Here is a 15,007-nt window from a genome sequence, read left to right on the forward strand (position 1 = left end):
AGATGGCTTATTCATCACAAAAGCATTTGATATTGCCAATTATTTTTATGATTACTTCGTTGGCAAAGTGGGCAAACTTAGGCAGGACATGCCAACAACGAACAGTGAGCCATCGTATTCATGCATACAAAATCAATAATGAAATAAAAGCATTCCAAGTTATAATTTTGTAAAGTTAGTGTTGGAGAGGTGGAAAATGTATTGTTATCGATCAATAATGACAAACCTCCTGGCATTGACAACTTAGATGGAAAGCTACTGAGGATGGTAGCTGACTCTATAGCCACTCCTATCTGTCATATTTTTAATCTGAGCCTAGAGGAAAGTCTTTGTCCTCAGACCTGGAGGGAAGCCAAAGTAATTCCGTTACCCAAGAGTGGTAAAGTGGTCTTTACTGGTTCTAAAAGCAGACATATAAGGTTACTGCCAGCTCTTAACAAACTGTTGTGCAATGCTATTTCTCTGTAAACAAATTAACAATAGACTTTCAGCATGCTTATAGAAAAGGGCACTCAACATGTACTGCACTGACACAAATGACTGATGATTGGTTGAAAGAAATTGACAATAAAAGATTGTGGGAGGTGTACTGTTAGATTTCAGTGCAGCCTTTGATATTATTGACCATAACCTGTTGTTGAAAAAACGTACAGTATGTGTTATGGCAGAGGCATATCGTGGATTCAGAGCTATCTATCTAATAGATCTCAAAGGGTTTTCTTTAATGGAAGTTTCTCTGTCAAACATATAAAGTGTGGTGTACCACAGGGAATCTCTCTAGGCCCTCTACTCTTTTATATTTTTTACCAATGACCTGCCACTAGCATTAAACAAAGCATGTGTGTCCATGTATGCTGATGATTTAACCATATATGCATCAGCAACCACAGGTAGTGAAGTCACTGAAACCCTTAACAAAGAATTGCAGTCTGTTTTGGAATGGGTTGCCATTCCAAAACATTCTGAACATCTCTAAAACTAAGGGCATTTTATTTGGTGCAAATCATTCCCTAAGTTCTAGACCTCAGCTGAATTTGGTAATGAATCGTGTGGCTGTTGAACAAGTTGAGGCATTACCTTATATTGTAAACTGTAATGGTCAAAACATATAGATTCAATGGTTGTAAAGATACGGAGAGGTCTGTCCGTAATAAAGAGATGCTCTGCTTTTTTGACACCACACTCCAAAAAGCAAGTTCTGCAGGCTCTAGTTTTGTCCAATCTTGATTATTGTCCAGTCGTGTGGTCCAGTGCTGAAAGGAAAGACCTAGTTAAGCTGCAGCACCAGAACAAAGTGGCACATCTTGCTCTTCATTGAGAATCAGAGGGCTGATATAAATACTATGCATGCCAGTCTCTCTTGGCTAAGAGTTGAGGAGAGACTGACTGCATCACTTCATCTTTTTACAAGAAACATTAATGTGTTGAAAATCCCAAATTGTTTGCATACTCAACTTACACACAGCTCTGACAGACACACACTTAGCCCACCAGACATGCCACCGGGGGTCTTTTCACAGTCCCCAAATCCAGAACAAATTCAAGAAAGTGTACAGTATTTTATAAAGCCATTATTACATGGAACTTCCATCTCATATTGCTCAAATAAACAGCAAACCTGGTTCAAAAAACAGATAAAGCAACACCTCACGGCGAAACGCCTCTCCCCTATTTGACCTAAGTAGTATGTATGTATGTATGTATGTATGTATGTATGTATATGTTCTTTTCAAAATAATTTTTTTATGTAGTTCTGTCCTTGAGCTGTTCTTGTCTATTAATGTTCTGTATTATGTTTCAAGTTTTGTGTGAACCCCAGGAAGAGTAGCTGCTGTTTTTGCAACAGCTAATAGGGATCCTAATAAAATACCAAATACTCTAGAGAAGTCATTATTTTTGCAATATATAAATGTTTTTAAATAATCTGCTATTTCAACAATACCGTTTTCTGTAATTAATGTGTTGTTGGTTCTCCATGTAAAAAAAGAGTATGGTTGTATTTTCTACATGATATCATATTCTTGCAGGACCTTTGCAAAGACCAACAGTAAAAGATTGATGTTGTAGATGACGAACGAAACAACATTGAAATCAAAGTGGGGAAAAACAATATAGATGTATGCTATGTTAAAGTATTCTGTAACGGCAGCCTTGCTCCTCTTCACGAGAAGAAGTCCTCTCTGGTGAAATGAACACAAAGACAGGAAACAACCACCCACAAACCCCAACATAAAACAAGCCACCTAAATATGATTCCCAATCAGAGACAACACAAAACACCTGCCTCTGATTGAGAACCATATTAGGCCAAACATAGAAACAGACAAACTAGACACACAACATAGAATGCCCACCCAGCTCACGTCCTGACCAACACTAAAACAAGTAAAACACACAAGAACTGTGGTCAGAACGTGACAGTACCCCCCTCCTGAGGTGCGGACTCCGAACGCACCACCTAAAACTCTAGGGGAGGGTCTGGGTGGGCATCTGTCCGCGGTGGCGGCTCCGGCGCTGGACGAGGATCCCACTCCACCATTGTCTTTGTCCCCCTCCTTAGCGTCCTTTGAGTGGCGACCCTCGCCGCCGACCTTGGCCTAGGAACCTTCACAAAGGTCCCCACTAGACTGAGGAAACTCCTCCGGACTGAGGGACAGCTCATGACAGAGAGGTAGCTTATGACAGAGGGGCAGCTCCGGACTGAAGGGCAGCTCCGGACTGAAGGGCAGCTCCGGACTGAAGGGCAGCTCCGGACCGAAGGGCAGCTCCGGACCGGAGGGCAGCTCCGGACCGGAGGGCAGCTCCGGACCGGAGGGCAGCTCCGGACCGGAGGGCAGCTCCGGACCGGAGGGCAGCTCCGGACCGGAGGGCAGCTCCGGACCGGAGGGCAGCTCCGGACCGGAGGGCAGCTCCGGACCGGAGGGCAGCTCATGACCGGAGGGCAGCTCATGACCGGCAGGCGGCTCTAGAAGCTCCTGACTGGCGGGCGGCTCTGGCGGCTCCTGACTGGCTGACGACTCTGGCGGCTCCTGACTGGCGGGCGGCTCTGGCGGCTCCTGACTGACGGACGGCTCTAGCGGCTCCTGACTGACGGACGGCTCTAATGGCTCGGGACAGACGGGCGGCTCTGACGGCGCTGGGCAGACGGATGGCTCAGATGGCGCTGGGCAGGCAGGCAGCTCAGATGGCGCTGGACAGGCAGGCAGCTCAGATGGCGCAGGGCAGGCAGGCAGCTCAGATAGCGCTTGGCAGACGGGCAGCTCAGATGGCGCTGGGCAGATGGGCAGCTCAGATGGCGCTGGGCAGACAGCCGACTCTGACCTGCTGAGGCACACAGTAGGCCTGGTGCGTGGTGCCGGAACTGGTGGTACCGGACTGGAGACACGCACCACTAGGCTAGTGCGGGGAGCAGGAACAGGGCACACTGGATTCTCAAAGCGCACTATAGGCCTGGTGCGTGGTGCCGGAACTGGTGGTACCGGGCTGTAGCCACGCACCTCAAGGCTAGTGCGGGGAGAAACAACAGTGCGTACAGGGCTCTGGATACGTACAATAGGCTTGGTGCGTGGTGCCGGAACTGGTGGTACCGGGCTGGAGACACGCACCACAGGGAGCGTGCATGGAGGAGGAACAGAGTTCTGGAGACGCACAGGAAGCCTGGTGCGTGGTGTTGGCACTGGTGGTACTGGACTGGAGCGAGGAGGTGGCACCGGATATACCGGACCGTGAAGGCGTACTGGCTCCCTTGAGCACCGAGCCTGCCCAACCTTACCTGGTTGAATGCTCCCCGTAGCCCGACCAGTGTGGGGAGGTGGAATAACCCGCACTGGGCTGTGCTGGCGAACCGGGGACACCATGCGTAAGGCTGGTGCCATGTACACCGGCCCGAGGAGACGCACTGGAGACCAGATGCGTTGAGCCGGCTTCATGGCACCTGGCTCAATGCTCAATCTAGCCCCGCCGATACATGGAGCTGGGATGTACCGCACCGGGCTATGCACCCGTACAGGAGACACCATGCGCTCTTCCGCATAACACAGTGTCTGCCCGTACTCTCGCTCTCCACGGTAAGCACAGGAAGTGGGCGCAGGTCTCCTACCTGACTTCGCCGCACTCCCATTTTTGGGGTCTCCTCTCGGGCTTCCTGGCCAGCCGTGTTCCCCCATAACACCGGTTCCCCTTTGCAGCTGCTTCCGCTCTCCTAGCTGCCTCCACCTGTTCCCATGGAAGGCGATCCCTACCAGCCAGGATCTCCTCCCATGTGTAGTAACCCTTTCCATCCAACACGTCTTCCCAAGTCCATTCCTCCTGGTACCGCTGCTGCTGCTGCTGCCGCTGCTTCCCGTTACCACGCTGCTTGGTCCGAGATTGGTGGGTGGTTCTGTAACGGCAGCCTTCCTCCTCTTCACGAGAAGAGAAGGTGTAGCAGGGATCGGACCAACACGCAGCGTAGCCAGTGCTCAACATGTTTAATCAACGAAACTGTGAACACTTACAACAATACAAAAATAACAAACGTGGCAAACCGAAACAGTCCTCTCTGGTGAAATGAACACAAAGACAGGAAACAACCACCCACAAACCCCAACACAAAACAAGCCACCTAAATATGATTCCCAATCAGAGACAACACAAAACACCTGCCTCTGATTACCATATTAGGCCAAACATAGAAACAGGCAAACTAGACACACAACATAGAATGCCCACCCAGCTCACGTCCTGACCAACACTAAAACAAGTAAAACACATAAGAACTCTGGTCAGAACGTGACATATTGCTTATGTCCACATCACCCAACCACAAACCTGTCCACAATCCTGACAAACCCTACATCATCTATTTTACAGTCAATTTTTATGGTAACATTCCTAGCTACAGGGCCTTCGGGAAATATTCAGACCCCTTGACTTTTTCCACATTTTGTTATTTTACAGCCTTATTCTAAAATTGTTTTATTTTATTTTAAATACTCAGCAATCAACACACAATATCCCATAGTGACAAAGCGAAAAAAAAAAAAATGGACATTTTTGCAAATGTAAACTCCATTTTAGTACATCCCTATGACAAAACTCCATACTCTGTACAAAGTTCTAAAGCTGTAGGTATGATACTGGTCCAGAGAAAGGGTTTAGAGGTGATTGTAGCAATAAATGCTACATGCCAACTTACCACCAACAGGTGGAGTCAGAACCATGAGACAGACAGACAGTGTACCGCCCCAAACGTCCAAGTCCATAAAAGTATTTTATTACAGCCCGTACCTGCCTGAATAACATTTAGATGCTATGTGCAACAGTAAACGTCAATGTCAGTGGGAGAGTGACTCGGACAGAGAGCAGTCTATTTTAGTGAGCCATTCACACAGGGGTTATAAACTATAAATCTGAATGATTTTTCCCCTATCCGCTCTCAGCTACTCTCCCACCCTAAACTCCCTCACTCTCTCCCTCAGCTTTTTCCTACACCTTAAAGGTAGGGTATGTCTCAATGACTACTTTGGCTTAATATTAAGAAACGTACGTTTTTAAAATGTAATCTTCTGTGTGGATGAAATGTATTACATTTTAGGTTTGAAATGAATGCAGGAGGAGTTTCGCTGGTTGAGGAGAGCGGTGGAAAACAGTTTGGGAATGTGTATCTTTTCAGCATAGGTCAATTGTATTTATTTCTGGAGGGCTGCTTGAATTCAGAATGAAAATGTATGGCATAAGATGAACACACATTGGATTAACATTTTGCTGAAGACTGACAGTGAATAGTTAGTGTTAATTAGTTCACATGTCTTCGAATAAGTGGGTTATGGAGTCTTATTGACACCTATGCAGAGACTCTGGTCAGTTATGGAGATAAATGTTAACACCATACATTGTAAAGCTTAGATATTCAACAAATGTTACAATGTTTAAATTTCACAATAATTATTTAAATATAACATTTTGGCAAACCTTTGTTTGTTTTCAAATAAACCGGAGCTGCATTTGAAATTGTTAATAAAATGTAAATGTGTTGTAAAGGGTTTTTATTTTGTTAAAAAACCTCTTAAGGATCGGACCTTTTTTTCAATTTTCGGCTAAAATTACATACCCAAATATAACTGCCTGTAGCTCAGGACCGGAAGCAAGGATATGCATATTCTCCATACCATTTTTTATTTATTTTTCTTTTTCACCTTTATTTAACTATGTAGGCTAGTTGAGAACAAGTTCTCATTTACAACTGCGACCTGGCCAAGATAAAGCAAAGCAGTTCGACACATACAACAAAACAGAATTACACATGGAATAAACAAACATACAGTCAATAATACAGTAGAAAAAGTCTATATACAGTGTGTGCAAATGAGGTAGGATATGAGAGGTAAGGCAATAAATAGGCCATGGTTGCGAAGTAATTACAATATAGCAATTAAACACTGGAATGGTAGGTGTGCAGAAGATGAATGTGCAAGTAGAGATACTGGGGTGCAAAGAAGCAAGATAAATAAATACACTATGGGGATGAGGTATTTACCGATGGGCTATGTACAGGTGCAGTGATCTGTGAACTGCTCTGACAGCTGGTACTTAAAGCTAGTGAGGGAGATATGAGTCTCCAGCTTCAGTGATTTTTGTAGTTCGTTCCAGTCATTGGCAGCAGAGAACTGGAAGGAAAGGCGGCCTAAGGAAGAATTGGCTTTGGTTTTATTTGTCACTTACACATGGTTAGCAGATGTTAATACGAGTGTAGCGAAATGCTTGTACCTGCAGAACCTGCAGTTCTCTGCTGCCACAGTTCTACGGGTGGGTGCTGCTATGGTGACCAGTGAGCTGAGATAAGGCGGGGCTTTACCTAGCAGAGACTTGTAGATGACCTGGAGCCAGTGGGTTTAGCGACGAGTATGAAGCGAGGGCTAGCCAACGAGAGCATACAGGTCGCAGTGGTGGGTAGTATATGGGGCTTTAGTGACAAAACGGATGGCACTGTGATAGACTGCATCCAATTTGTTGAGTAGAGTGTTGGAGGCTATTCTGTAAATGACATCGCCGAAGTCGAGGATCGGTAGGATGGTCAGTTTTACGAGGGTATGTTTGGCATCATGAGTGAAGGATGCTTTGTTGCGAAATAGAAAGCCGATTCTAGATTTAATTTTGGATTGAAGATGCTTAATGTGAGTCTGGAAGGAGAGTTTACAGTCTAACCAGACACCTAGGTATTTGTAGTTGTCCACATTTTTTAAGTCAGAACCGTCCAGAGTGATGCTGGACGGACGGGCAGGTGCGGGCAGCGATTGGTTGAAGAGCATGCATTTAGTTTTACTTGCATTTAAGAGCAGTTGGAGGCCACGGAAGAAGAGTTGTATGGCATTGAAGCTCGTCTGGAGGTTAGTTAACACAGTGTCCAAAGAAGGGCCAGAGGTATACAGAATGGTGTCGTCTGCGTAGAGGTGGATCAGAGAATCACCAGCAGCAAGAGCGACATCATTGATGTATACAGAGAAGAGAGTCGGGCCGAGAATTGAACCCTGTGGCACCCCCATAGAGACTGCCAGAGGTCCGGACAACAGGCCCTCCGATTTGACACACTGAACTCTATCAGAGAAGTAGTTGGTAAACCAGGCGAGGCAATCATTTGAGAAACCAAGGCTGTTGAGTCTGCCGATAAGAATGTGGTGATTGACAAAGTCGAAAGCCTTGGCCAGGTCGATGAATACAGCTGCACAATAATGTTTCTTATCGATGGCGGTTAGGATATCGTTTAGGACCTTGAGCGTGGCTGAGGTGCACCCATGACCAGCTTTTTTTTTGTTGAAAGGAAACACTTTCAAGTTTGTGGAAATGTGAAATTAATGTAGAAGAATATAACACATTAGATGAGGTAAAATATAATATAAAGAAAAAACATGTGTTTAAATCCATTTTAAAAGTTCCAACTTTGAAATGCAAGAGAATTATCTGACTTAGGACAATAGGCACAATTTAGATTTTGGCCAGATGGCTGCAGTGTATGTGCAAAGTTTTAGACTGATCAAAATTAACTATTATATTTCTGTTCAAAATGTTGCATCAAGTCTGCCCAAATGTGCTTAATTGGTCAATATATACATTTTCAAGTACATAACTGTACTCATAACTGTACTCGTCAAACAATAGCCTAGTATGTTTTCACTGTAATAGCTACTCCAAATTGGGCAGTGCAGTTATATTAACAAGAATTTATAAACTTTCTGCCCATATAAGATATGTCTATGTCCTGGGAAATGTTCTTGTTACTTACAACATCATGCTAATCACATTAGCGCACATTAGCTCAACTGTCCCGAGGGTGGGACATCAATCTGTAAAGATCTTTAAGAGATAAAAGTGCAGTGCATGCCCTCACATTTCCCCAAAAATATGTATATGTGATACAGTTTAATCGGAAAGTATTCAGACCCCTTGACTTTTTCCACATTGTTTACGTTACAGCCTTAATCTAAAATGGTTAAATAAAAAAATGCCTCATCAATCAACACACAATACCCCATAATGAAAGCGAAAACAGGTTTTTAGATTTTTTGCAAATGTATACATTAAAAAAAATGAAATACCTCGAAATTGAGCTCAGATGCATCCTGTTTCCATTGATCATCCTTGAGATGGGCCTTGGTCAGGGAGGTGACCAAGAACCTGATGGTCACTTTGACAGAGCTGAGAGAACCTTCCAGAAGGACAACCATCTCTGCAGCACTCCACTAATCAGGCCTTTATGGCAGAGTGGCCAGACGGAAGCCACGAATCAGTAAAAGGCACATGACAGCCCGCTTGGAGATTGCTAAAAGGCAATCAAGATTCTCTGGTCTGATGAAACCAAGATTGAACTCTTTGGCCTGAAAACCAAGCGTCACGTGTAGAGGAAACCTGGCACCATCCCTACGGTGAAGCATGGTGGTGGCAGCATCATGCTGTGGGGATGTGTTTCAGCGCCAGGGACTGGGAGACTAGTCAGCATCAAGGGAAAGATTAACGGAGCAAAGAGAGGCAGGACAACAGGACAATGACCCTAAGTACACAGCCAAGACAACACAGGAGTGGCTTCGGGATAAGTCTCTGAATGTCCTTGAGTGGTTCAGCTGGAGCCCAGACTTGAACCCAATCGAACATCTCTGGAGAGACCTGAAAATAGCTATGCAGCGACGCTCCCCACCAACCTAACAGAGCTTCAGAGGATCTGCAGAGAAGAATTGGAGAAACTCCCCAAGTATAGGAGGTGTGCCAAGCTTGTAGCGTCATACCCAGGAAAACTTGAGGCTGTAATCGCTGCCAGAGGTGCTTCAACAACATACTGAGTAAAGTGTCTGGATACTTATGTAAATGTGATATTTTTTAATACATTTAGTATTTTTTTTAATAATCTATTTTTGCTTTGTCATTATGGGGTATTGTGTATACATTGATGAGGGGAAAAAACAATTGAATCCATTTTAGAATAAGTCTGTAAAGTAACAAAATTTGGAAAAAGTCAAGGGGTCTGAATACTTTCCGAATGCACTGTAAATACTGTAATGACCCGGCTGGGTCATAAAGGAAAAAAGAGACGGACTCTAGGTGTGCAGGTCAGAACACAGGTTTATTCCTAAACTGGGCTATTGTTCAGGCCACAGCCCACGCCGCTAAATGTCGAACGTACACAATTATACCATGTCGAGTTAAGGGTCACTCTCATAGGAACAGATCAAGCCCCGAACAGAAGAAAGAAAGATGAGACAGTAATGCCTATTTATGCATTTCCAAACCCCGCGGGATTACCCATCATACCCCCCCAACCTTTCCATCTGTCCTGACATATTTAACCCATGCTAGTAGCCATGATAACCATAACACACCCACAAACACAGAACACAATACCGGGTCGTTACATAGCCCCCCCCCTTTCTAAACCCTAGCCCCTAGGGTTACACAACAAAATCCTTAAAACGACCCGGAGGTCGCATCAGTCTCTTGGGCCTCCCCGTGACTCTCACCGGTGAACCCCCAGAACACTCCTCTGCCCCAATGTCATTTCCAGCGCCCTCCGAAGAAGCAGCCCCCTCCCCAGGCTCAGGTTGCGCTAGAGTCTCCTCGTTAGACTGTTCCCGTGGCCTCACATCAGAGACCTCACTCCCATTCCCTACCGTTTTCCTCCCTCTGTAGGGTGCCAATCGATCCCGGTGGACCACCACCTTCCTGCTCCGTGGGGGGACCTCCACCCGGTACGTCACCTCCCCCACTCTCTCTATCACCAGACACGGCCCCACCCATGCACTGTCCAGCTTTGGGCACCGCCCCTTCTTGCGCGTGGGGTTGTGAAGCCACACACATTCTCCCGCTCCAAAGTGCCTCCCCCTAGCGCGCAAGTCGTAGTGGCGCTTTTGGCGCACCCCTGCGTTCTCGAGTTCCTCTCTTGCGAAGGTGTGAGCCGCTTCTAACCGGTTCTGCAGACGACACACATAGTTCGGGCCAGGCAAAACCCCGTCGTCATTATCAGGAGGGTGGCCAAACGTCAGTTCGGCTGGGGTGCGCAACTCACGACCTAACATTAGTAGTGCTGGGGAGCACGCAGTCGATTCTTGAACAGCCGACCTACACGCCATAAGAATAAACGGTAAGTGGGTGTCCCAATCTCTCTGGTGTTTTGAGGTAACGATGGCCAGCTGCTGTGCTAATGTTCTGTTAAATCTTTCCACCAGCCCATCACTCTGGGGGTGAAGCGGAGTAGTGCGCGTCTTCTCCGCGCCTAACCGTCTACACAACTCTGAGAACACCCGTGACTCGAAGTTTCCCCCCTGGTCGCTGTGAATAGACTGTGGCACCCCAAACCGACTGATTATTCCCCCCACCAACGCATCAGCTACTGTCTCTGCCTCCTGGTCTGGGACAGCGTAAGCCTCCGGCCACTTGGTGAAGTAGTCCATAGCAGTTAGAATCCACCTGTTACCGCTGTCTGTGGTTGGAAACGACCCTACTATGTCTACCCCCAGTCTCTCCATGGGCTCGCCTACTGGGAATTGTTGTAGGAGGGCGTGTGACTGACCTGGAGGTCCTTTTTTAGCAGCACACTCGTCGCACTGCCTACAAAAGTCCTCAACATCCCTCCTGTGCCTGGCCCAATAGAAGCCTTTACGCACGCGCTTTAACGTTTTGGAGACCCCAAAATGCCCTGCGCCTACTCCCCCATGAAGCTGCTGTAACACGCTCCCCTGCAGCCTTTTGGGCACCACTACCTGCCACGTAATTTCTCCAGTCGCTGGCTTTTTCCACCCCCTTTGGAGCACTCCCTCAGCCACTCTAAGGACTGTGAATTTAGCCCACAGTCCTTTGGTGACTGGTGATAGAGGGGCTACTTCCCCCCACGGCGGTCGTCTTCTCTCTTCCACCCACCGCAGCACACGACGCAGCTCTGCGTCCTCCTCCTGGTGACGCCTCCACTCCCCAACGTCCACAGCCTCAAGCTCCCGGCACTCTGTCACACTCAGCTGACTCACCGTGGCGGTGACTCCCTCCTCCCTGCACAGTTCTCTCTCTCGCTCCACCCGTTTGGCGCAGTACTCACAGCCATCCTCAGCACACGGGCGGCGGGACAAGGCGTCTGCATTGCTGTGGCGAAGGCCGGCTCTGTGCTCCACCTGGAAGTCGTAGGGTTGCAGCTCCTCCAGCCAGCGGGCAATCTGACCCTCTGGCTCCTTGAAGGAGAGAGCCACTGCAGGGCGGAGTGATCCATCCGGACCACAAACGGCAGGCCCCCCAGGTAGTACTTGAAATGGCGTACTGCTGCCACGACAGCCAAAAGCTCTCTCCTTGTCACGCAGTAGCGTTTTTCAGGCTTATCAAAAGTTCTGCTGTAATAAGCTACTACGTGTTCCCCATCAGGACCACGCTGAGCCAGCACAGCCCCCAAACCCTCATTGCTTGCGTCGGTGTCCAGGATGAACGGACGGTTCGGGTCTGGTGAGGCCAGGACAGGGGCCTCCATCAGGGCACGTTTGAGGGCCACAAACGCCCGCTGGTGCTCTTCGGTCCACTGAAAAACAGTGTCCTCCTTGAGAAGGTGGTTCAAAGGAGCCGCTACCCCCGCAAACCCCTTCACAAACCTACGATAGTAGGATGCCAGCCCCAGGAAGCTCTTAACCTCTTTTTCCCCCCTGGAACTGGCAACCCCCTCACAGCCTCTACTTTGTCTGGCATCGTGCTGATGCCCTCACCACCCAGCTGATGCCCCAGGAACGCCACCTCCCTTTGCATGAAATGGCACTTTCCCAGATGTAATTTTAGCCCCGCCCCCGAGATCCTCTCCAACACTCGCCTAATTGCCCCCAGTGCCCCCTCAAACGATGTGCCGTGCACCAATATGTTGTCTAGGTACACAACACACTCGTCTCTCGGAACCCCCGCCAGCACTCTGTCCATGAGCCTCTCAAAGGTGGCAGGAGCATTACAGAGCCCGAAGCACAGCACCTTGAACTGCCAATGGCCCCTATCTGTGGAGAAGGCCGTTTTTTCACGTGCCCCTGGCGAGAGGGGCACCTGCCAGTAGCCACTGCGCAGATCAAGGGAGGAGAACCACGAGGACCCTCTCACGTGGTCTAGCGACTCATCAATCCTCGGTAGGGGATAAGAGTCTTTAGTGGTGACAGAATTTAGGCCCCTGTAGTCAACACAAAACCTAAGTTTACCCCCTTTCTTAGGCACCATGACGACCGGCGCGGACCATGGGCTATCTGATGTCTCAATGAAATCAGCCCGTAACATGTCAACAATAGCTGTGTCTGCTGCTTCCCTCCTGGCAAGGGGAATACGACGGGGCCGAATTTTAATGGGTCGGGCGTCCCCAGTGTCTATTTCGTGCTGAACTAGGTGCGTTTGTCCTACCTCATCTTCCCCCCAAGCGAAGCTATCTTTAAAGTCCAACAGCAGCTGCTTTAACTGTCTCTGTTGTCTCTCATCCAGACCCTGACAGTTCTTCAGCCACACAGCCTCGACGGCGTCGATAGCTTCCTCCTTCCCCCCGTCGGGCTGATGGCGTGAAGGAGCCAGTGTGTTTTGGGCTACTGGGCTGCCTGTGCTTGCACCATGATGGGGAGTGAAGGCCGTCGCCGCCGGAGACAGCTGCTGGGATGGCACAACGACCAAGGGAGCAGCCGGGATGACCGGTGGAGTTTCTGCAAGCTTGGAGGAAGACGGAGGGACAGCCCTGCCCCCTGCTGGCCCTCCCGAAGGCGACATTCCCACTGTGGGCCCCCCCCGACAGCATCAAAGTGCCCGACGCTAAGTCCAACTGAGCCCCACAGTTTTTCAAAAAGTCCATTCCCAGTATACAGGGGTCCTGCACCGCTGCTACCCACACCGGACACCCCACAGTTCTCCCCCCACAGTCACAGATAGCTGACACTTCCCTAACATGGGGGCTAGCTCCCCCGTGACAGTCCGTAGCTGGACAAGGGTCGGCTCCACCCGCACCCCAACAGGTAGTATGTCTGGTCTCACCAGGGTTACTGTAGAGCCCGTGTCGACCAGGGCCAAACATTCCACCCCCTCTACCTTGACGATGACATTGCAGAAGTCCCCAACGGTGGTACGTCCCACCACAACTACCGGACTAGGGGGTTGGGCCCGCGCTGCCCCCTACGCGAGAACCCGCTGTCGTTTCCCTGGTGACGGGAGAATCTGCCACACTCCCACTGAATGTGGCCAGGCTGGCCACAACCCCAGCAGACAATAGGAGTTGAGCTGACACTGCGACGTTGCCTGGAGCCCCTCTACATGACAAGCGAAGCAGTCTTGACTAGCCCGCCCAACTCGTCAACCCACTCTGGTTTTGTGACCCCTGGCACCCCAGCCACTGCTGCTCTCACCTCTGGTTGACTGGCGACTTTCACTCCCTCACCCCAGATCAGCTCCCTCTTCCTGGCTATCTCCACTGCAGCCCGCAGAGATGGTGGGTCCGCCATCTGAACATGCTTACCCAGTTCGGTGGAAGAGAGCGCTCTAATAAAACTGTCCCGTGCCAGCTCGTCTTGCACCCCAATCGGCATAGTTGCATAAGCCCGCCTGGTCAGGCTCAGAATACCACTTGCCAACGCCTTTAATGATTCCCCCTGAAGTCTCTTTTTGTTACTCAGTTCAATCCGCAGCATGTTGGGCTGCGCGTCGCTGCCGAAACGGCCCCCCAATGCCTCCACTAGCGCACCGTAGTCGCCCCTCTTGTCCGGGGCTAGCGTTAACAGGCATTCAGACGCCTCCTCTGCCAGGCTCAGGGCAATCTGTAACGCTTTCGTCTCGTCAGACCACCTCCCGGCTCTAGCCAACAACTCGAATTGAGTGAAAAAAACTCCCCATTTACCTTGTCCATTGAACTTTGGTAGTTTAGCCGCTACCGTGGCTAATGGCAATAGGCCGCTGCCATCTCTGTTTACATAAGCAGGCCCAGCCATTTCCTTACCCGGTGACGTCGATATCCCCGTCGCCGTGACGTCTGCTCGCGAGCGGTGTGAAGGAAAACCCACCAGTTCTGCCATCTTGCTGACTGACAATTTAACTCTCGCCATGTGGCTCTCCAGCTCTTCTACGGCAGTCGCCGCCTGACCCTCCCGACCGGGTACCCCCGAGCCCACAACGGACACTTTGTCCGACTCTTCCTTAATTTTCCGCCTCGCCCCAAGCATCATGACCGTAGATCCGAGTCACGCTAAAGCCAACCCGGCCTATATTGAACAGCTAACTCGCCTAGTCTCGATCCCGTAGTTCAAAAGCACTTCTGACACCAATGTAATGACCCGGCTGGGTCATAAAGGAAAAAAGAGACGGACTCTAGGTGTGCAGGTCAGAACACAGGTTTATTCCTAAACTGGGCTATTGTTCAGGCCACAGCCCACGCCGCTAAATGCCGAACGTACACAATTATACCATGTCGAGTTAAGGGTCACTCTCATAGGAACAGATCAAGCCCCGAACAGAAGAAAGAAAGATGAGACAGTAATCCCTATTTATGCATTTCCAAACCCCGCGG

This window comes from Salvelinus fontinalis, chromosome 12 (assembly GCF_029448725.1).
Source record: "Salvelinus fontinalis isolate EN_2023a chromosome 12, ASM2944872v1, whole genome shotgun sequence".
Lineage (NCBI taxonomy): Eukaryota > Metazoa > Chordata > Actinopteri > Salmoniformes > Salmonidae > Salvelinus > Salvelinus fontinalis.